Source organism: Acinonyx jubatus, chromosome A1 (assembly GCF_027475565.1).
Source record: "Acinonyx jubatus isolate Ajub_Pintada_27869175 chromosome A1, VMU_Ajub_asm_v1.0, whole genome shotgun sequence".
In the NCBI taxonomy this organism is placed as follows: Eukaryota; Metazoa; Chordata; class Mammalia; order Carnivora; family Felidae; genus Acinonyx; species Acinonyx jubatus.
The window spans coordinates 123,404,708-123,427,664 of NC_069380.1; positions in this window are offsets into that span (position 1 = coordinate 123,404,708).

The following is a 22,957-nucleotide window of genomic DNA, read 5'->3' on the forward strand; positions in this document are numbered from 1 at the left end:
AAATCTCTTTCCCATCCACAAGAAAAGCAATGCAGTAGGGTGAATAGAGGATAATGGTTATTTCTCCCCCAAGTAAAACACAGGCAATAAAAACAATAAAGTTCCTACCAGCCAGATACAACTAGTGACATATATTCCAGGTAAGTGGCCATTTGCAAATCTGTCCTAGATCAAAGATAGCAGAGAACAGTCCTCCAAAAAATGAAAGAATATTTTCTCATTTTCTTTGATGCCATTCACAATGTAACATTCACAAATATGACATACTTTTCCATTCGATTGGCATTATCAATGTTTTCTCCATCAGTCTAGACTCTAGACAATCAACATTGGATCAAGCCGCAATGTGCAACATTTGTGAGTGTCTATGGTTTAAATACTTCCACCATAGTCAGTTTCAAGCTTCCAATATAACATTACTGAAAACAGAATTGGAAAGGGATGAACAACAGCCCACCATTATACAGTGTTTCTAACACACAGATACAATAGATATAAGCAATCTCAAGAGCACAGAAATATCTAAATGCAGTAAAATAATTAGGAAGTGATGAGTTTTTAGGATGCTATTATCTTCATGTTTAATATAATTTTTTAGTCATGAGTTTATACAACTTAACTTTTAATAATGGCTGTATATAACAGGGCTCACATAACTCCTAAAAACTGAACTATCAGTTCTCAAGAACCAGTATGAGACAGATCTAACACAACATGGATTCCATTCATTCCTAAGACCTACCTATATTCCCATCCTGATTTCAGGAGCTGACAAATGCCCTCATTTGTCCAGTCTATATAGATCCAGTTGCTTTCTGGTCACCTTCAACCAAAAGAATCTTGGCTTATTAAAGAGATCCCTGCCAGCTAAAGCAGATGAAGATGGCTTCATCTAAGAGGCAAGGTTACAGCTAACACTTATGAAGGAGAATCTTCCAGCCAACTTAGATTTTTTTTTTTTAACTGGACTTCCCACCTTGTTAAATAAAATTTCCAACTATGAAAAGCCTGGGCATGCCATGCAATGGTCACTTTAAATGTCTTCCCCACATGAAGAATGTTTAATCAGCTGAGCAGAGCCTGCAGGCCCCACAGGAGTCGGGAGGATGTTAACAGCTCACAACCACTCCTGCATTCCCAGGAGCCCCAGCATCACTTTGTGAAACTGCACAGGGTGGAGTCCTGGCTTTTCCCTGGGGAGGAAGTGGCTGCTGAAATGCCAGATGTGCCATTCCCACAGCAGCTGGTGGAGGGCCCATCTCTCCCAGGGTAAGGAGCAGCCTCCGCAGAGACCAAGCCCCGGAAGTCTACAAAATTTCCACAGACTTGCCAGGAGAACCCAAAGCTGTGCAGGGCCTGAGGCAACACTGGATGATAAATAGAACATTATTCAGGGCTGATGCTCCCACCCACCTCCTTTGTTTCCGGCCACCAGTGTTTGGAAAACCTGTTTAAAGAGTTATTCCAAGTGTTTTCAAGCCTCTGATCTGTCTTCAAAAATATCCTTGAAGAGGAAACAAAGGTTGTTTGCGAACAGTGGACTGGGTAGAAATGACCAGGAAAAGTCTTTCCAGCACACCTAGATGAAAGCCACAAATTAGGTTTGGGGAGGGCTTGGACAGAAACCAGCTGTCTACCAGTCTGCTGTGCTCTGCTTGTCCTGCATTTTAAAAAGGGGCGGGGGGGGGGGGTGCAGCTGAAGTCCACTCCTCTGTGTGAAAGCTGGGGGGTGGAAAGATGAGGGCAGAAGAGAAATGGGGGAGCAGAGGTGGGGAAGCTACAGATGATTGGAAAGAGGGAGACAGCGAGACATGGAAAAACAGCAGGGAAATCAAGTGAAATCTTGTTTAATATACATTTTCTCAAGGGGGTTGAGCTGAACTCTACAGTCATGCATCCAGAGTTGATTAAAAACCTGAAATTTCCTGTAATTGGACCTCATTAATAAATTCCTCAGGGTTCCAGGAGGCTCTGAAGAGGTAAAACAAGGGTTTGGAGAGATGAGAGCAACGGGAGGTTGTACAATCCCAGACCATGGAGTTAATTCCATTTAATCAGCCTGGAGAAAGTCTGTATTCACAACAATCCCTGGAACCTGCTGAGCGCTCCTTCAGCAGGGCAGGATTTTCTCTCATTCACTGCATCCTTACTTTTTAACCCCTACGTCCAACATGGATAACGAACTGCCCCCAAAGTTCTCTGCAAGTCAAGTGCAAGTCAACTTAAGGAACCTCACTGCTGCTGTGGTGGGTGTAAATTCCAGTGATTGAAACAAGGGAGGCTGCCACCTCCCAACCTCCTCTGTTCATTTTCATCCACCACGTTCACCACAGCTTTGCCACACCCATCTCCTCCCCTTCTGCCTTTATTCCCCCTTCTATCCTCAGTTGTTAGTTTGACCTCACATTAGCACAATCCCAAACCTCAATTGAGACATTAGCATTGGTTAGTTGCCACACTTTGGCTTGCTGAGTGATTAGTAAAGTGGCAAGTGTGCTTGGTGTAAAATGTACCTTCTCTCTTTCCTCTAGTAGAGTGAGCCGGAGATACAAAATGCCCAAAGATCAGAAATCTAGGAAAAAACAAATAGCAAAGGGGGATGTCCAATTTAGGAAGTCAATTTCTAAATAGGAAAGGACAAGGGTCAAATTGTCAGGGTTCCAAATGGCTCCTTCTCACAGTATTGATACCTTACAAATTTCTCCTTCCCTTTTTGGGCATTTCAGTGAGAAGTGTCATCTGGTAAGACCAGAATGGAAGAGCCACAGCAATATCAACCTCCATCCTCAAGGATCATTAACCTCCATCCCCAAGGACCCCAAGGTCACTGGTCCTCAGAATAAGATTCACCCCAGGACGTAGGCAATGTGTCTTCTGTGGGATGTGATTATTTTCGTTGTCCAGACTAGAGTTAAGCTGCAGAGAAAAGGGGATGGAGATGGAGAAGAGAGGAAAGGTCAACTTACCAGAGATAGTGGAACCAGAAGAGGTGGTTAAGCCAGACCTGCAGTTACCTTCTTATTGCACCCACCCACCCACAGTTATCTTCACACCCTAAATAAGCCTCAGAACATAAAAACAGGCTACCTTTTTCACTTGTAACTTAGCCTCTATTTTCCTGTTTCTTTACCAGGCTGCATTTGGAGATGTTCTTCCTCTCAACTCTTCACCTTCCTTAATTCTAACATACCCTCACTCTCACCCCAATACAGAAAAAAGAAGTTTCTTTGCACTGCTTTTCCTAATGACTATAGAGAAATCTCAGATGATCCAGTGTTTCCATTAGAATGAATGGTGTCTCAGCTGTAGCTCTCCCTCTTCTTGAAGGCTGTCTTTGTGTTCTTTCTCCCAGCATGGGCCATTATACTCAGGCCATCAAGAAGGAAAAGACTGATGAATGTATCTACCAAAAATAAAAATTAGATTAAGAAATAAACTTCCAGTGGCATCTGGGTGGCTCAGTAGTTTAACCATTTGCCTCTTAATTTCAGTTCAGGTCACGATCTCACAGTGGTGGGTTCAAGCACTAAGTTGGGTGCCATGCTGGGCATGAAGCCTGCTTAAGATTCTCTCTCTCCCCTCTCTCTGCCCCTCCTCAGCTTACTCTCTCTCTCTCTCTCAGTAATAATAATAATAATAATAATAATAATAATAATAATTAACCTCCATATGGCAAATACGGTGGACATCATAAACGAAGTCCAAAGACAAAAACTGAAGAAAATTTCTTGAAATATATCTGAGAAAGGTATGGTTTCTTAATAAACAAAGAATCTTTATAATTCAGTAAGACAAAAGAACAAAGGAAATTAACTGCTCAGTAAAAAAAAAAAGAGAGATAATAGGTGTACAACATTACTCAACATTAAAAAGGTAAAAAAAATCAAAACAAGTCACTGTTTTTCCCTATCAGGTTGGAAAATACTAAAAGTCTGGTAATCCTCCATATTGGTGACAATGTGGAGAAACAGTCACATACTGTTGGTAGAAGTCTCCGTAAGTATAGTTTTGCAAAAGTAAATTTGGCAACATCTAGCAAAGTTAAAAAATGTACATATATTTTGACTCAGAAATTACATTATGAGAAATGTATTCTATAGATATAAAAGTACCCAAAAATAGGGGTACCTGGGTGGCTCTATCAGTTAAGCATCCAACTTGGCTCAGGTCATGATCTTGCAGTTCGTGGGTTTGAGCCCCACATCAGGCTCTGTGCCTGGAGCCTGCTTCACATTCTGTCTCCCTCTCACTTTCTGCCCCTCCCCTGCTCATACTATGTCTCTGTCTCTCAAAAATAAATAAATATTTTTTAAAGTACCCAAAAATACATGTACAAAGGTGTTCAATGAAACTTTATTTGAAATTTTTAAAATTTTCCACAAATAGGCCATTAGTACATTGTTTTTTTTTTTTTTTAATTCTAGGAAAGAAAATGGTAAAGGTAGGTGTCTTAGTCCATTCAAACTGCTATGACAAAATACTACAGACTGGATGCTTAAAACAAAAGAAATTTATTGCTCACAGTTCTGGAGGCTGGAAAATCCAAGGTGAAGGTACCAGTATAATCACCTTCTGGTGAGAGCCCCTTTTCTGGTTCATAGGACAGCAACTTCTCACTGTGTCCTCACATGGTGAAAAACCGGGGTCTCTCTGGAGCCTCTTTTACAAAGCACTAATCCCATTCATGAGGCCTCTGCCCTCATGATCTAATCAGCACTCAAAGGTCATCATCTAATACTATCATCTTTGGGAGTTATGACCTCAAAATATATGTTTTGAGGTGGCGAGAAATATTAAGACCATACCAGTAGGAATGAAGGTAAGAAGAGAGGCTTTTTATTTTTTACCTAAAATTTTTCTGTTTGTCTTAATTTTTTACCAAGTGTATTAAAAAAATTCCTTTTCAAATCAATAAAAAACAAACAAAAAAACCCTCCAGCTATACATGCTGTTTCTGGTCACTAACTCCTTGCTGGTGCCCAATAATTCCCCAAGACAAACATATGATTCACCTACTCAGTCCCAATTAACCAACACTTCAAATTGAGCAAAACCTTTGATTGAAATGCTCTGCATCAGGATAGTTGACAAAAGACAAAAAAATTAATTTATTGATGGTCTCTTTCTCAATGACTGGTTCAGAAACAGTTGACAAAGGCTATATAGCACAGGCAATCAAGTGAGATTTTGGAGCAAGCAACTCTAGCTTCATCCTGCTTCTTCACGATGGGGACTGGGAACAGATCAGGGAGGTGGGTAGTCCCATGGGCACCTACCACTTTGACACCAACTGGCCCGGCTCTGTCTACTGTACCCACTGTCAGAAACATTCAGGAAGGCTTAGAATCGTGCCCTGGGGTATGATTCCAACTATATGACATTCTGGACAGTAAAAAGATCAGTGGTTGCCAGAAGAGGGAGTAGGGGGGGATGAATAGGTAGAACACAAAGGGTTTTTAGGATAATTTTGTATGACCCTATAATGGTAGCTACTTGTCATTATACACTCACAAACCCACAGAATCAACAGTACCAAGAGTAAACTTAATGTAAACTATGGACTATGGGTAATTATGAAGTACGGATGTAGGTTCATGGAATGTAACAAAGGTACCGCTCTGGTGGGGGGTGTTGACAACAGAGATGGCTATGGAGGTATGGGCACAATTGGTATATAGGAAACCTCTGTACCTTCCTCTCAAAAAACAAAACAAAAAATTACAGAACAGATATTGTTTAATGTATGCTTGTTATAGGCTAAATAAAAGCAAATCCTGCCCCAGGCATTGTTACCACATCCACTAGGATGAAGGACAGTGCTGTGCTCTCATCTCTCACCTACTTCCTACATAGTCCAGGACCCTTTTCACCCTTGACTGTACTCTTCAGGGCTTGGCCAGGTTTCACCCATAATTTCACTTGTAAATATTTGGGGATAAAGTGGGGGCTTTACATACTCCACATACATTTATAACTTGGAATTTTACAAGAAGATCATCACGCACTGCTTCTATAAAAATAAAATAAATAGAACTTTGTAGTATTATATAAGTTAAGCCTCTGATGTCAGTTGTAAGGCAGATGTGTGCTCAAACCTTTCTACTCTCTTGGATTTGTTAAATTTGGCCTGAATCCCCCTTCTGAGGCTTGATATAGTTCTATCCCCTTCCCACAATTTTCCTGCCTTCATTTATCTTCCTCTTTGCCTTTGCCCTGCTGCCTTCTCATGTGTTGTCTCAATAGAACCCACATGAAGATGTCCTCAGAGTCCATCCCCTTCTCTGTTCCCACAAGAAACCCAGGCTCACTCAGCACTTTGTCAGTTTAGTAATTCTCTGGGGAGTTATGAGAAGCATAGCATGGTTCCATTTCCCAATACCTGATCCCCACCATTTTCAGCACATTGGGGAGTGGAGTTCACATTATCTCACTGCCTGCCTTCCTCAGTCCCCCTTAGGAACACTGATGAATCCATTTCTTTCCATTTTAACACAAATGAATTCTAGCTAATTTAAACCAAAAGAACTGTGTGATAAGGATATAGGAAGTCTCAGGAAATTCAGATGGACTGTAAGAAGAACCAAAAAGCCCTGGGCAGGACTGTCTTTGTATCTCTCCTCTCTGCTTATCTATGTGCTGCTTTCTTCTCTCCCTATAATGCCTTTTCTCTGCTTCTCCATCCACATAGGGGTATGTGGCTGCACCCTAGTTACCAAGTGTCCAGCTACATAGAAAAATAAACTGGCTGCTTTAGAACACCAATCCCAAATTCCTGGGGAAAAGTGTCAGAAAGGTCCTTGCCTATTATCTCCAGCCAGGAGGAAAAGGGTCTGATAGCATTAGGTCACATGAAAGATGGATTAGGGTTAGGCACCTCTTGGGTCCTTAATTGTCTTGTCTATGAAATTAAGATAATTATCCATCCAGAGAGAGTGGTTGTGAGTGTGGGGTACTCTCATTTTTTAAAATAAATGTTTATTTATTTATTTTGAGACAAAGAGATAGACAGCAAGTAGGAGAGGGGCAGAGAGAGGGACACAGAGAATCTCAAGCAGGCTCTACACTGTCAGCACAGAGCCTGATGTAGGGTTCAAACCCACAAACCATGGGATCATGACCTGAGCCAAAACCAAGAGTTGAACACTTAACCAACTGAGCTACCCAGGCATCCCAGGATGCTCTCATTTACCTGAAGCATCTACTTCACAGTGGGTTCTCAGAAAATGCTGACTCTCTTCTTCATTTATTCAATTCTTGATGGAGTGACGGTAATCCTTCTATAATAACATCTGGCCATGTTACTACCCTGCTTAAAGCCTTTCTGTGGCTCCTCCATAAACCCTTAGAATAAAATCCTGTCTCCTAAGGATAATACAAAAGGCCCTTAAAATCTCTCTGTTCTCCAAACCACTCACTCCCCATCACACCTATGCTCCTGCCATACCAAACCACTTTCAGTTCTCAGCACCCATCAAATTCTATCTTTCCCTGTTCCTCTTCTCCCCATTTATTCTTCCAATCTTGTCTACTTCTTCCTCAGGAAAATCTTCCTTGGCCATCACTTCTCCCCCACAAGGCTGAACTCTCTCCCAAATACTCCTGTACAGAAACCTTCTTCAACCTTGCACAGAAATCTTCCCAACCTATCTAGCTTAACAGCTCTAGAGACTGTGCATTGCAAGGCAGCCCATTCCACTAATTTCTAAAAGGTTCTACCATCTTCATCCCAACTTCATCCCCACTCATCCTTTCAGCAAGAGAACTGAAAATGCCTCCCCAGAATTCCCACCCACCCATCACAGCTTTTACCGTGGAACAATGTTCAAATTACTGGAAGCTTGAGTCAGTCACCCTCACCACCACTTTCTCAAATTTATCTCTCCAGCCCCTTCACTTGACTTCAGGAGGTGTGGTTCAGAAAACATTCATCATCCCATAATATCCTCTAGTTTATCCCTATTTTTCTCAAAGCCTAGTGCTCAAACGTGAGTCTAACCACCACCACCTTCCTGATTATGGATCCTACAAACTTATACAGTTTCAGACTGAGTCACTCAAGTGAGCCACCTACCTAGGTCCTATGAGCTTCTGGGCAACCACACCCCCTCCAAGTCCTTTTTTTTTTTTAACGTTTATTTATTATTGAGAAACAGAGAGACACAGAGTGTGAGCAGGGGAGGGGCAGAGAGAGGGGGAGACACAGAATCTGAAATAGGTTCCAGGCTCTGAGCTGTCAGCACAGAGCCCGATGCAGGGCTTGAACTCACAAACTGTGAGATCATGACCTAAGCCAAAGTCAGTCGCCCAACCAACTGAACCACCCAGGTGCCCCCCTCCAAGTCTTTATCATAGGACCTGATATCATGCTAAGTCCCATCTCTCTCCACCCCAGACTTAATGCAAGTCACTGAAGCTACCCAACAAGCCAAGGGCAGAGACCAGGAGACATCTCAAGATTTATTATTTCTAACACAGCATGGTTCAACAATTAATCTGTCCACAATCTTTGAATTGATGGCCTTATATACACTGAAAATAACAGTTAGTGTGGCTACTGAGGTCTACTTTGTGTCAGGCTCTGGGCTAAAGAGTATACATGCATTTTATCATTTAACCCTCACAACAAGTACTTTACAGATGAGGAAACTGAAGTTTAGAGAGATTAATAAATTTAATCAATAGCTCTATAGAATGGGAGGTCAGGTTAAATAAAAAACAATAACGTCTCAGAGCATATCAAATATGGAAGCTTTAGAGGCCCATATTCCTCTATCATCATTAGGAGTCTCCTAATTTTAAACTCCTAATACCCAAATTATTTCATTTAAACATATGAGAAAGAGGACTCACATCAATCAGGTGAAGTCTGAAGGTCCAGAGCAACAGCCCAGCTTTCAGGTATTCATCTTTGCAGGTGTTCACTTCCCTTCTTACACAATATATATGGACACCACACAGCTTTTGTCTTACCCATCCACCCCCTTTTATTAACCTGAATGCAGTGTGAGAAGAGATTTTGCAGGCTTGCAAAGGTTCTGTGGACATTTGCTCTCTTTCTTACAATACATAACACCAGCATTGGCTGGGTTGGTTCCCATGTAAAGAAGGGCTCATAAGCCTATTGCCCTCTGCTGACACTGATCAACTTGACTGGCAGGTAGAGAAGTCTTCAATCACACTACTTCCCTTGTAATCACAGTATAATGAAGAGAGATTTGTCCATCAAACCTTTCACCCAGTCCTGGAGCTCAGGAGGACCAGAGGCTGTCAGCCTGGGCAAAGGCTCCCCATGGAAATTTCTGCTGCTCTAACTTAGAACTTGCCTTGCTTGTTCTGAAGCTGGATCAAACATCTGACTGCTCATTGTGTGGCTTCCCAGAAGATTCAGAAACATGCTTGATGTGGGTATGAGATGGGGACAGGGGAATTCTTGTGGCCTACAGGGCAGAGAAGGGTTCCAAACACAACATTAGGGTTTGGCAAAACCCAAGAACATCATGCCAAGACCTTTTCCCTTCACTTTTGAGCCCATATGCATTTCAAAGGGAATTCAGTCCTTATTTCAGGAATAAGTGCACATGTATCATTAGTGTGCAGTAATATTAGCACTAAGCACTAATGTCTGAAATGTCCCTCTCTTTTTTTTCTTATCCAACTTCCGCTAATCTGTCAGAATCCAGTTCCTTTCCACCAAGACTCTTCTAGTAAGTCTTCTATGAACACTCTACTTCCATGGTAACCACTAGCCTATGACAACATTACACTTATTGCTAGTAAGGTGGCTTTTGACCATGTGAAGCCTTACAGCATCTTTTGAGTTGCTTTATTTGCATATACATACACATGTGTATACATACACATAAGACAACTTTTAATGCACTTATTCAAAATTGGTTTACTGAGGACCTACTATTGCCAAACCCAAGCTGTGACTGGGGATGCAATGGAGAACAAGATAATCAGGTCTTGGCCCTTCCAGACCTCACAGTGGGGAATCATCAGTCAGAATTCAGTGCAGACAACAGAACTCACTCTAGTTATTTCCTACTGCAAGGCAGTTAGCATAGGGATTGGAGTGCTTACAAAACCACTGGACGTGCTAAAGAGGAAGTTAAGGGGCTACTGCTGGACAACTTATTTTGAAGCCATAGAGTTCTATGACCTTGAAGTAGGACAGATTCTGCAGCTACTGACACTGCTATCTCCCCACAAGTGATTTGCCCATAAAGCTGGAGGCTAGACGTGGAATGCTTAGTCTACCCACCACAATCAACTCTAATGTCTACAGAGCCTTGGTTACCTGGAAAAGAACTTTATAGATATCTTCCAAATTTTAGAAAGAGAAGAAGGGAAAGACAAGTGTGGCCACAGACTGATGTATTCTGGACAGTACAGCACACCAGTCAGTACTAAACACACAAGACTGAACTGCCTACTCCATTCTGCAGATGATAGATTTTTAACTCAGACAATACTTCACATTTCTCTCTTGGGATAAAATGGTTCCTACACTTCTTTTTAGCTGAAAAACCTCTACTCATCTTTGAAGATACAGCTCAAGCACCACCTCTTCCATGAGGTCTTTCTTCATGCTGCTAAGATAAGAACTGGCTACTCTCTCCTTGGGCTACTCTCTCTTTCCTATGGAAGCAGACACAGACTTTCATCATGGTGCTTGCTAAACTTATTTCCACTCATACCAGTTTTTCTGCTTAACTGTCAGCTCTTTAAAGCAATTCTGTGGCACGTAACAGATACAGAATTAATGACTGCTGAATGAATAGCCAAGGCTGGGGTCCTTACCACAAACTCAAAATGTAGGTGGTGATCCCACCTGTTCCCCTATTGGGTCAGAGAACTGAGTGAGTGAGTCCCCTGTTTTCACAGATCATAAATTTTGAACAAAGTTAGTACATCTTAGCTCTGGTACAGTTTGGGGCAATTGCAAGGCACTGGGATGGCTTGAGCAGAGACTAGGAAACAGAAAAATACTTAGTATCTGTTAGGATTCTTTTCATTGCAATTAAAAGAGTTAAGCTAACAGAAACTGGTTTAACTAGCAGAAACTCAGCTCAAATTAGATTTAAAAAAGGGGAGGGGGAATGTACTCACCAGCATAACTGAAAGGTCAGTGTTCTGGCTTCAGGCATAGTTGGACCCAGTCTACATCCTATATCATCAGTGTCACTCTGGCTCAGTTTTCCTCTGTGACTTATATTCTAACATTGACTCTTCCCATGTGATAGCAAAGCTCCCAACTTATACAGTACCCAGCAGGCAGCCTCAGTGAAAACAGACAGTCTCTTACCCAATACTTCCACAAAATCTTTCATGTAGCCCAGTCCGGGTCCCAACTATCCTGGACCAAAAGCTAGGAAGACAGAAGGTGTAGGTAGGCCAGGGTGCTGTGCCCAACCTGAAATGAGGGGGCTTCTATGGTCTGGTTAACCCCATAAAAGCCTATAGGCTGAGCTTGGAAAGTGGTGGCCTATAAAAAAAGTTGAGGTGGTGTTATGAGAAAAAAAAGAGTATGAACAGTGGGTAGGAAAAATAACACATTTCCTGCAGTGGGCATCTAGTACTTTGCAATCTCCAAAGCCCCACTCTTCATTTTAAAAGAGACTTTGAACTATTCAGGGTATCAAGAGCAACAGCAAAACTGCAGCCTTTCTCAGGGTGCTTCTGTGATGGGCTGCCCGAGGAGACTGGTACAAAACAGAAAAATCTGACATCATTTCTAAGTTTCAGTTGAGACTGGGGAGAGAAAGGAAAAACCCATCAGTTTCGGGTCTTGAGTAATAAAACCAGAGTGAGAAGGAAGAGGAAAAATGCTTGGGATGTAAATGTAATGAACAACAGAAAATAATTGAAAAGGAAGTGGCTTCCTCTCGTGTGTCAGTTGGGCCTTGTGAAGAACAAGAGAAGTACCTTTTCTGGAGCCTCAGCTGCTCTGCTGCCTTTCCAGCCGTCTCCTTGGGAAGAATGAGGCTTTAACAACTAGCATGGTGTCAGGGCTGGCTTCCACCCAAGCCTGAACAGTGCCCCCATTGAGGTACCCCAGGGACAGCCCTGGATGCCTCTCCCTTCTCCTGCTCCCCTCAATGGGCTATTTGTGGGACTAACAAGGACCGGGAGACACACTGCCCATCTCCTACAAGACCCCAGCAGCTGCAGGAATCCTCAGGAACTCCACAGGGTCCCTGTACATGTCTGTAAAGAGACTAACAGGAGGAATGCCAGATTCAGAAAGGGGTCCCCAAAAGCCTCCTGGATGAGAGAGAAAAATACTCCCCAGTTCTCTTCTCCTTTCCGGGCTTTTCTCTTATCTTCTGAGATGGCAGTTCTGTACCCCAAAAATATTTGCTATCTTGCCTTCTTCATGGCACAGATACCTTCTCTGTTCTACCTTCCTTGCTAGCTGGGAGAGAGAATACAGAGAAGAAATAAGCAGAGAGTTTATGACTGCAGCCATGTTCAAATACTACATCTTTACTGCCCACTTCCAATGCTGAGACAAAGTGACCTCAAGTAGAATAGGAAGTGGTAGCTAAAAATTCTTATCAAATACCAAGATCAAGCTTCTGTTCTTATTGATTTAATCCCACAACAATGCAAAGGACAGCAGACAGATTCTAATTTTTCTGTGCCCATTAGGTAATGATTGCTACTGCCCTGGGGAAAGAGATAAGCATACTGGCCAGAAGAGACAGATGAGAATGCATTATTATCTCTGACTTCCTACTTCCAGAGGATATAGAAGCATGCCTATATGTTTTCATTTAAGGGGTACATGTTGAGCCCTACAAAAATCTCTCCCTCTAGAAGCTTGTTATTGCACACGAAAATTTCCCATCCTTATAACATTCCTATTGTTTGTAGGTTGATGTAAGTGGTGGTCTGCATGAATAGAAGCATGCCTATTTGGTGGAAATTTACCAAAGCATAGGGGCGTTTGGGTGGCTCAGCTGGTTGAGCATCCAACTTCGGCTTGCGTCATGATCTCACAGTTCATGGGTTCAAGCCCTGTATCAGGCTCTGTGCTGACAGCTCAGAGCCTAGAGTCTGCTTTGGATTCTGTGTCCCATCCCCCTCTCTGCTCCTTCCCAACTTGTGCGCTCACTCACACGCTCTCTCTCTCTCTCAAAAATACATAAACATTAAAAAAAAAAAATTTACCAAAGCATAAATTTCTCTGGGCTCTAGACATTAAACCCTATAAGTGATAAATACCATGATGGCATGTAGGTGATCGTGCCTTTCCCAGAGTAATAGCTGGGATAAAAGGAAGAGAGTCAGCTCCAGAGACAAATTTTGACTACTTGTCAATGAACAGAATCTGAAGAGTGATCTAGTACAGCTTTACTCTTCAAACCCTCCACAACCTCCCAGCCAGAAGGCTGATATCTGGCCTCATTTTTCAGGGTCAAGGGACTCCTCTCTTCCCATGCCAGTCCATTCCACTTTTGAACAAATCTTACTCATCAGATAATTTCCAATATCACACAATTTCCTTACAATGTCCAGACATTGACCCAGGTCTTGCCCCAATGCTACATTCTCTAATCCGTGAAATCCCCAACCCTTCCAATAACTATTTCTACACAGCAATCACTCATGCCTCCTCCTGAGCTATTCTGCAGGCTAAATCGTAGCTTCTGGGAATCCTGCAAGTTTCCTATGTGATCCGCTGCCTAATTTTTACCACCTGGTTGACTGTGTCTAGATAAACTCCCTGGACCCTTTAAGATAAGGAACTTATCTGATATTTGGCCGAAATTAAAATACAGGACCATTACCAATCCTTGATAGGAGGATCCTACCTACACGAATGCACTCTTGGGTCGATGCTTGTCATGGGACACAGGACTCTCATTGAACTTCCTAGTGATAAAACTCATGAGACTTTTCACATGAACTTCTATTAAGCCAGTCATCTCCAGTCAATTCATTTTTTTAATCTAAGATCTAATCTTAATTTCTCATTAAACTTTATCCCCTTCATTTCAACCCATCAATTTAACATACAGAGATCTTTTAAGAATATGAACTCGGTTATTAGAACCTCTCAAATTTATAAAAATACTCAAATATATCTTCTATATTTTCATTCAGAATAAATAAGTGAAGGCAAAACTGAGAAGCTCAGATAAAGAGCCCTGAAACCTAATGTTAGAGATCTTTCAATGCCATGTTCAAAACCATGTCTATATAACAAAAACAGATGCCAGAACCCTGAGAGCTCAGTCTTTTTTCTAGCCCAGAGACACCTCACATAAAATAATATCTTACTGTTGGACATAAGGTAATATTTTTATGTGTTCTTTAAATTGATTTTGGATAGGGGTGGTCAGTATTGCTTTTCATACTATACAAATACAAAATTCTATGGAGATAGCAGAAGCAGTGGCCTTTTAACCTACCTTATGCATTAGGTAATGGGTCTCTGATCTTTTAAAAAGATTGTTATTAAAACAGCCTACTTGCCAAAATCCTATGTCTTCTTTTCTAAGATTTCTATACCAAAGCTAATCTAATCAATATGACAATAAAAGCGACACCAAAATCTTACCCCTTATTGTCCTGGGGTTCTCCAAAGCCTCCCCAAAGAGGCACTATATTTTCATTACCCAGGGAAAAATAGAACCATTCTATAAATTATTTGTAGATAATTGCATGAATATCATATCCAAACTCTTGCAAAGCAGGTTTGAATACTCAGCTAAGGCAGCTGTAGGGTGGGAAACCTCAGTTTTAATGCAGACACCCCATCTGGCAAAGTCATGTGAAAAATGCAATCATGTCTCAAATCAGATATTCTCCCTAAGCCATTCCCTAGCTTCATGTCTCACAGAGGTAGAGCGTGAGCTGAAAAATGAACGGGGTAACAACATGAGGATAAATAAGTCACTTACTTCAGGATTCTAATGGAAAAAAAATTTCACTGAAAAAAAAAGTCACAGCTAAGTTCAGGTTTTGAACTTGTCTCATCATAGGATGAACAATCAGAAGGAAAACCCAGGTAATTCTGTTACTTTTTGAGGTCATAGCAATCCCTTTCCTACAAGGTCCTATTACAAATACTAAGTTGAATCATAGCTTACCTTGCCACATTTCAGCCCTACCAAAGGAAGTTTACTTCTCTCCAGAAATTTACCTCTCTCCAGGTCCAAAAACATTGTGCAAATTATCTTTTACTCTTCTCAATCATTTTGCAGTTCTGTTGTGATGAAATATGACTTCCATTACCCAGTGCTAATACCTAGCACCTTCCCACACAATGTCACCAAATCCTTCCTTCATAATGCCTCTTCATTCATTTCCTCCTTTGTTTTCCCTTATTTCTTCCCACTAGAAGGAACTATAACCTGAGTCCTTCAAGCTTCAGGATTACCTCTGACATTAATACCCAAATAGCAGTCTTAGAACCACAAGAAGTCTAATACCCATCTCAGTATTTCAGAGGATCAGCACAGGATGCTTCTCCTGGGAGAGTGCCAGTCATCTCTCTCCCCAGATCCCTCTGAATCCATGTGCCCCTCTTGTCCACTCCTCACAGCCCTTTGTCCTTCACACATACTCTATTCTTGCCCCTCCCTTACACAAGGCACTACCAACATAAGGCCCTATTTCTCAGGCTTACATTGAAGGACTGGAAACTTTGGAAAGTAATTCCAGAACAGGATAAAATTTAATTCAGCTATCACTGTTGCTAATGTCCATCCATAAAGAGTCCCTTCCTGGCCAAGTTACCAGGCCAGCCCTCAGAATGGAGTCCCAGGCACCGTTTCCTTTTTCTCACCCAGCAAGGGAAAACTCAATCTTCCTTAACATTAAAAAATACAAACAAAACAAAACAACAAAAACTCTACAATAATTCAGCAATCCTGAAGCACAAATACATCTGTACTCAGGTTTTTTAGTAGCAATTTTTTAAATTCAGCAAGCACAAAATTATAGTACCTCTACATGATGTAATAGCACCTGGTTCTTTTTTGGGAGGGAGGAGGGGCAAAGGGAGAGGGAGAGAGAGAACCTTAAGCAGGCTCCATGCCCATAGCGTAGGTGATGTGGGGCTGAATCCCATGACCATGAGCTCATGACCTGAGTGGATATCAGGAGTCGGATGCTCAACTGACTGAGCCACCCAGGTGCCCCAGCACTTGGTTCCTTAAAGTTATTCTGCTACCTCTAAAAGGAGCAGATATTTGTAGCTTCTTTCAGTTATGGGAAAATCACTTATTATGTGTAATGTTAAAGAAAAAAACGGATCCCAAATTATAGGCAGAGTATGATCTCAACTGTAAAAACTCTGGAGGAAAGTATGCCAGATTATCGACAGGGGTTACAGGAGTATGGGTGATTGCTATTTTATTGTTTAAGCTTTCCTGTGCTTCTTAAAGCCCACTGGATAATCACTGTCTTTTATGACCATTTAGGTATGACCATGTAGGTAATCAGACCATTGAGCTTACCTACATGAGTACCTGCCTGGATGTTATCATGCTGCAGCTCACCCTACTCCCAGAGAAATATCTTATTCTACAAGATTCAGCCCAAATATCACCCATGAAGCTCTATATATCCACCCATCTTCCCATCCCATTGGGCAATTGGCTGCTTCCCCTACTATCAACCTATAACAATCTGAACAATCTTTCTTAGTATTTCTCATGTCTGTATCAATAGGGTCTTAATAGTGACAAATAGCACTCTGACACTGGAGAGAGTTTATTACAGAGACTCTTTACAAAGAAGCAAAGTACAAGGAAATCACAAAAGATAGTGCATACCCCAGAGAAAATAACAGGGGGCTCTGTTACCACCCTTAGCCTGAAAATGGTAACACGAGAAAATGGTTCCCTGAGCCTGGATAAGGAATGAGACAAAGCTGCAACTATCAATAAAGGGATACCACTGGCCTAAAGCAAACCCCCAGGAAAAAAGTCAATGCTTTCTCCTCCCTCCTTCCAATTACCTACTGGAGCTCAATACTGGCCATTCCAGCTGGAAACCAGGGGACAAGAGAGCCCTTTGATATGGCCCATAGAGGGCAGCTTCCCAAGAGGAAAGCAGGGAGAATGGTGAATGGAGGAGCAAACCAAAGATCCACTAAAGAACATAATTATTGATTTACAGGTGTGGCTTCAATGTCTGTTGCCTGAGCTCATGGTTACATCCCATGCCTTGCAAACTCCAGACCCACCACCCTTTCCATCTTCTTTCCAAAGGATTTCAGAGAGTGAGGCTTCTCTTGAGCTAGGCCTTGCTACATCGTGCGTGGTTCCTCTCACTAGACCACTTCCTCCCATGCTGGACACCACCCTTCTTCCTTCCTTTTTCTCACATCAGCACAAATTCAAGGATTATTGTATGTATCTTACTTTTAACTGAAGGGTGGAGGGTAGAGGGGGTAACTGCAGCATAGCATAACTTTTATTAGTCATCTCTCTTATAAATATTTATTAACCATTCTCTGCCATGAAGAATTTCTTGACTGTGCTCACCATCATCTTCCAGGGACTCCATCTCCCTCAAGGTCTTTCTCCAATGACAACCCTCCAAACCCTAAACTCAGTTATACAATTTTTGGTCTAAACCTTTAGATATTTTAGTGCATTAGTATTTAAAACAATCAAAATTGGCAAATTTTATTGTTTTATTGGAACCAGGCCAGAATTAGGGTGAGGAAAGTGAGGCAAGATCACACACATGCACCCAAGGCATGTGCTTCACACCCCCCTAGTCCTGGCCCTGCCAATGGGGGCAGGAGGGATTAGAGGGGAGGAGGCAGAGGCTCATCTCTCTACATTAAATATGCCCATTGAGGTGCTTTTCCAAACCAAAAGATAACTTCTTTTTTTCAAGCAGAATTTTGCCTTTAAACTCTTGCCAATTTTGAGAATTTTTTCTTGCCAACCATCCTCCATTGGACCATGAGATCCTTCAGAATAGAAAATGATGCTTAATCTATTTCTATATCCCCAAGTGCCTAGACTTAGAGGATGAATTATAAACCTTTGCTGAATATAAGGGTCTAGTGTAAAAATTCATAAGGTCATTTTGTAAATATTGAATCTATTTAGAGCTTTCTTTTTTTGAATTCAAATCTAAAGTCCTAGAAAACTAGCTAGCAAGGAAATGAAGAATTTGTCTAATCTACAATCTTTTCATTTTACACATTAGGAGACTAAGGACTATTTCCATGGTATTATTTGCAAGCAAGTTGCTCAGCATTTATCCAGTATAATTAATATTTCCCATGGTTAGGGTGCTATCCCATCTGAATAATTTTGATAGCATCCCAGTGGACAAAACGGAGTAAAATTCCCCATATTGTTACAATGCTATTATTTCTCCCAACAGAAATCTCAGACTCACCATGTAAACATACACAAGAGATGCAAAATAGGGAAAAAAATACTGACACCCAACCAACGACTTGAGTCAGAACAGCTTTTATCACAGCCAGATACAGTAACACTAACACCAAGGAGAAACTACAGTTTTAAATCAAAGCCAGAAAAAATGTATTTGCTCAAGTAAAGGCATGAGTGCAAGATTTACAGAGAGGACAACAGTGATTAGGAAAGCTTGCTTCTTAACAATGAACTCATTGTGTCAAACTTGTAAGGCACCCAGCAAGCTGACAAGGGTCTCTCACCCTTGTGCCCAGGACAGTTTGGCCAAACGACATCTAGGGTGACATGCCTCAGTCAGCACTAATCTCTTATCCCGGAATAGCCCAACAAACCTGTCTAACCTGACTGACTGCCTTTTAGAAACACCTTTGGAATTCTTTGTTCCGTTCTCCTCGGTTTACACTGGATCTTCTCATTTCTGGGACTTCTCTGATGACCTGATCTTCATCAACGACGACTTCCCCAACAAATCTACCAACCCCAGATTTGTCCAACAGATGACATTAATAAGAACCAATTAAGAGTTATGCATTCAAAACAGGCGAGGTACACATTCACACACAAGTCAGAACTGTCACAGAATCACTTCTTACAATATTCCCCTGGCAGAAAAGAGGTCAAACTGACCTTGAAGAAGAAATGTCCTTTTCTAACTAGTTACCAAGACAACGCCAACCCTCTCTCTGCAGGGTACCTGCCCTTGGGGTTTGCACCTGCCAGCTGGTAGCAAAAGTGGCCCAGCAGCCTTAGTTCCCTGTCACTGGGCTCATTTCACCAACAAAGGTGCCAGCAGTGCCAGTTGGCTTCATGAAATGGATACCTGCCCACTAAGCATTGGCCCAGAGATCAGGGACTTTCACAAAGGCCAGCCAACAGCTGGCAAGCAGGCACCGCCAGGTCATTGTCATCCTGGACTGAATTGGAGACAAAGGCTCTGTCTGTTCCCTCCATATTTTATTTTCAGCTCCAGGTCTCTTCCTATGGGAGGGCCGAGTTGAAGGTGCCTTTCTTGACTTTTTTTTGTTCCTTTAATGTTATCCTGTCTATGCATGCTGGTGTATAAAAGCCTTCCCCGACCCATGTCTTGTTTTACTGCAAATCAGAAAGCTCACCATAAGTCACACAGGGGCAGTGAGTTCTGATTTGGAGCTGTAACCAGAAGCTGCATCAAACTTTTTCCCCTGGCTTCACACCAAGGCCTCCGAGGATTCCTTGTCACATGAGGTTAGTGTAGTTTCACATCCTCTAAAGCAAAGCTCTGTCGAAACTCTCTAGTCTCACATGGCTTCGGCTCAAAAAACCACCCCACTCAGCTGCCTTTCAAACTGTTTTGAGCAGTGAGTCAGGAGATCTAGGTTCCAGTTTTAGCTTAGTCTACATGAACCTGACCAATCACTGGTCCTCAACCACTACTTAGGGAAAATTAGGGGCCAACCTAGCTGTCACTAGAACCCATTTCAACCTGCATTTTTTATTTTTATTTTTTTAACATTTATTTACTTTTGAGAGGGGGGTGATGCACAGAGAGAGGGAAACACAGAATCTGAAGCAGGCTCCAGGCTCTGAGCTGTCAGCACAGAGCTCCACATGGGGCCGGAACCCACGAGCCGTGAGATCATGACCTGAACCGAAGTCGGACACTTAACCGACTGAGCCACCCAGGTGCCCCTCAACTAGCATTTTTTAAATATCAAAGAGACAAACCAAAAAACAAAATCCTTTATTTTTGCTACCACTTTACAAAGAAGCTGCTAACCTGAGAATTTCTAAATACTAACAGATATTATTTTGGTTTAAAAATAAATGGATACACACAACAACATGGATAATCTCAAAAATATTATTCGAGCAAAAGAAACCTCATACGAAGTTCTAAAATAGGCAAAGCTAATCTACAATAAAAGAAATAAGAAAGTGGCTGTCTCTGGGGGTGGGGGGAGCAGGGATTATTTGGAAAGGAGCATAAAGGAACTTGAGGGGATAAATATTATATTTTGTATCTAGATAGGAGTTTGGATCACACAGGTGAAAGCCCCTGTCAAAACTCATAAAATGCTACTCTTTAGATGGATTGATAGAAGCCTGGAGAAATAGGTAATAAAATAATTACAGCAAAATATTCATTGTAGAAACTAAGTGGGTATATATGTGTTCTCTGTGTAATTCTTTCTACTTTCCTCTATGCTTAAATACCTTCATAATAAAGTATTGGAAGAAAAATACACTGTAATAATACTCCCTCCCTCTTTCTAGACATGTAACCTTTTTTCCCACTAAGTAAGTCAGTGCCAATGGGAATATTCATTGATTCGAGCAGAGAAGTCAATGATGCTCTGTGGTGACTAATTACTTTATCACTGCCTGAGGCCTTCAAGGGAAGAGGACACAAGTTCTGCACATCCAGAACCCACCCTTTGACCTCATCGTCCTCCACAAAGTTATCAGAAACAAGTTTCTTGGGAGGCTGGCTACCTGCCCACTTCGAGGGTTGGTCTCTCATCACACTGTGTACACCTCTGCTCTCTGATTGTTAATATTCTTAATAGCTTTACAATGAGAAGGTTCCAATTAAGACAAGTATTCCAGGGGTGCCTGGGTGGCGCAGTCGGTTGGGCGTCCGACTTCAGCCAGGTCATGATCTCACGGTCCGGGAGTTCGAGCCCCGCGTCAGGCTCTGGGCTGATGGCTCAGAGCCTGGAGCCTGTTTCTGATTCTGTGTCTCCCTCTCTCTCTGCCCTTCCCCCGTTCATGCTCTGTCTCTCTCTGTCCCAAAAATAAATAAACGTTGAAAAAAAAATTTTAAAAAGACAAGTATTCCAATCCCAAATATAATCGGAAATCCATTTTTGGACCCCCTCTGGGAGTAAATCAATTACTCAGGGACAGATTACAAGTGAATCTTTCACTGGACTCACTACCCTGTTACCCATGACAAATATAAATATCATAAATATGTCCCTACAATATTGATTTTCTTAACCACTTTCCTTTAGGACTCTAAAAACATATTCTTCTTTGTTCCTCTCCAAGTTGATTTCTTCTCCCTAAAAATCTTCAAGCCATACACACACACACAAAAGCACATGTTACTATGGTCTACACTGAACTAGCAGACACCTAATTCACAGCTAACATCTTTTGGAGGAAAAATTAAAAGGGAAGAAGCAATTACTAAGAAGGCAGAGTAAAGTGATTTCCTAGGGGGTAGAATTCATGACTCTTGTCCATTTTTCTCATGGTAAGTTAATCAAATCTAATAGAAACACTTATTTACTGAGTTCCAAATATCTTCAAAGCCTTGAGTTATTCAAAGAATTAGATTAGTTTCTTTAAACTAGTACATAATCTAATCTAGTGAAGGAGATAAAATATAAGCTTATGCAAAGTTAAACAATAAAATATCCAGATAATTGTTTCATACGTCAGTGGAAGAGGTGTCCAAGCTCCATGAACAATGGACTGACAGATGAATGGGGGGAGCTCTAAGCACTTAAGAAAGGACATATAACCTCTAAAAGGAGTGGGGGTAGAGACCTCACAAGGTGGGATTTCAGCTATGTCTGGAAGAATATACAGAATTTGAGGAATGCAAGAAGGGGAGAGACCACATTGGGCAGGTAAAACCAGGTGGTTAAAGAAGTACTTTTGTTCACAATGTTTCAACAGCAAAGCAGCACTACATTTGTAAAAGGCCTCTGTAACTCTGATTTCTTTGAAGGAGCTGGTGCACAAATTCTCTACTATTCTTTAAAAACTCAACCTCGGTCTGCCTTAATGTCTCAAAGCAAATGAAGACAGATCACTTCAACAAACTGGACCACTGAGACATTAGCAGGATCTCACCACTCAGAAGGGTCATCTCAATTGCAAGAGTACTCCCAAAAAACACACATGTGCCCTTATCCAGCACTGACAAGAGGCCTATGAGCCATTTTTCATTTAGCCAGGTCATATCCAGGAAAGATGAGGCCTAGGACTGTTCACAGTCATGGTCAATTCCTTTACATTAATGCTTATCTTCAGAATAATACTAGACTTCCATAAGCCACACTACAAAAAATTAAATTATAAAACCATTCTAAGCAATCACAAAGTTTCCACTACTTTGATTTCTCACAATTTTTGTTGTGACAGCAGATGATTTATACTTGGATAAAAAGCCAAATTAAATCTGCATAGGTAGAAGTCAATATATATTCAAATAAATATAATAATTTTCCCAGCTTTATTGAGATACAATTAAAATTTAACATTGTATAAGTTTACGGCATACAAAATGATGATTAAAATGTTATTATTGGGTTATTTTTTAATTCATATCTTCCCCCCCATATCCCCACTGCACTATACAACTCTCATATTGGGGAATGAGCAAAGGAGATGGAGACATAACACAGGCGTTTCATTTCCAACTTTGTTCTCTGTGACTCTGCGACAGTCTCACAACATTTCTGAGCCTCTATTTCTGTTTAGGGGGAGGGGAAGACAGAGAGAGAGAGAGAGAGAAAGGGCACAAGTGAGAGAGGATCAGAGAGAGA